Source organism: Antrostomus carolinensis, unplaced genomic scaffold, assembly GCF_000700745.2.
Source record: "Antrostomus carolinensis isolate BGI_N321 unplaced genomic scaffold, ASM70074v2 scaffold8470, whole genome shotgun sequence".
Lineage (NCBI taxonomy): Eukaryota > Metazoa > Chordata > Aves > Caprimulgiformes > Caprimulgidae > Antrostomus > Antrostomus carolinensis.
The window spans coordinates 122,744-123,267 of NW_010286546.1; the positions used below are offsets into that span (position 1 = coordinate 122,744).

The 524-nt window shown below is 41.0% G+C and overlaps 1 protein-coding gene across 1 annotated transcript in view; it reads right to left on the reverse strand.

Annotated features, from left to right (window-relative positions):
* The window catches only part of SLC17A6 (solute carrier family 17 member 6), a 28,716-nt gene that overhangs the window by 27,934 nt on the left and 258 nt on the right, over positions 1-524 (reverse strand). The gene's annotated exons all lie outside the window — the stretch shown is intronic.

The following is a 524-nucleotide window of genomic DNA, read 5'->3' on the forward strand; positions in this document are numbered from 1 at the left end:
TTCATTCAAACGAAAATCAAAAAATTCTTTCGTTCAGTCACGGAAAAAAAAAAAAAAATCTCTCAAGCTTTGATGAAATAATGAATCTTTGAGCTCGCCTCTGAATACGGGTTGTTTGAATATCATCGCTACAACCTCCTCAAATGACTTATTAAAGAGGGGAAAAAAACAAACAAGCAAACAAAAACCAACAGGAGACATCCTCCCCCCCAAAAACCAGTTTGAAGCTGGGTGATCACACACCGTCACAAGGAAAAATCTCTCAAGCTTTGATGAAATAATGAATCTTTGAGCTCGCCTCTGAATACGGGTTGTTTGAATATCATCGCTACAACCTCCTCAAATGACTTATTAAAGAGGGGAAAAAAACAAACAAGCAAACAAAAACCAACAGGAGACATCCTCCCCCCCAAAAACCAGTTTGAAGCTGGGTGATCACACACCGTCACAAGGAGATTTCATTCAAATGCTCCTTCCTTTTCTAACGCGGCTAGTTTTGGGCCAGGGATGCTGCAGGGGTGCCG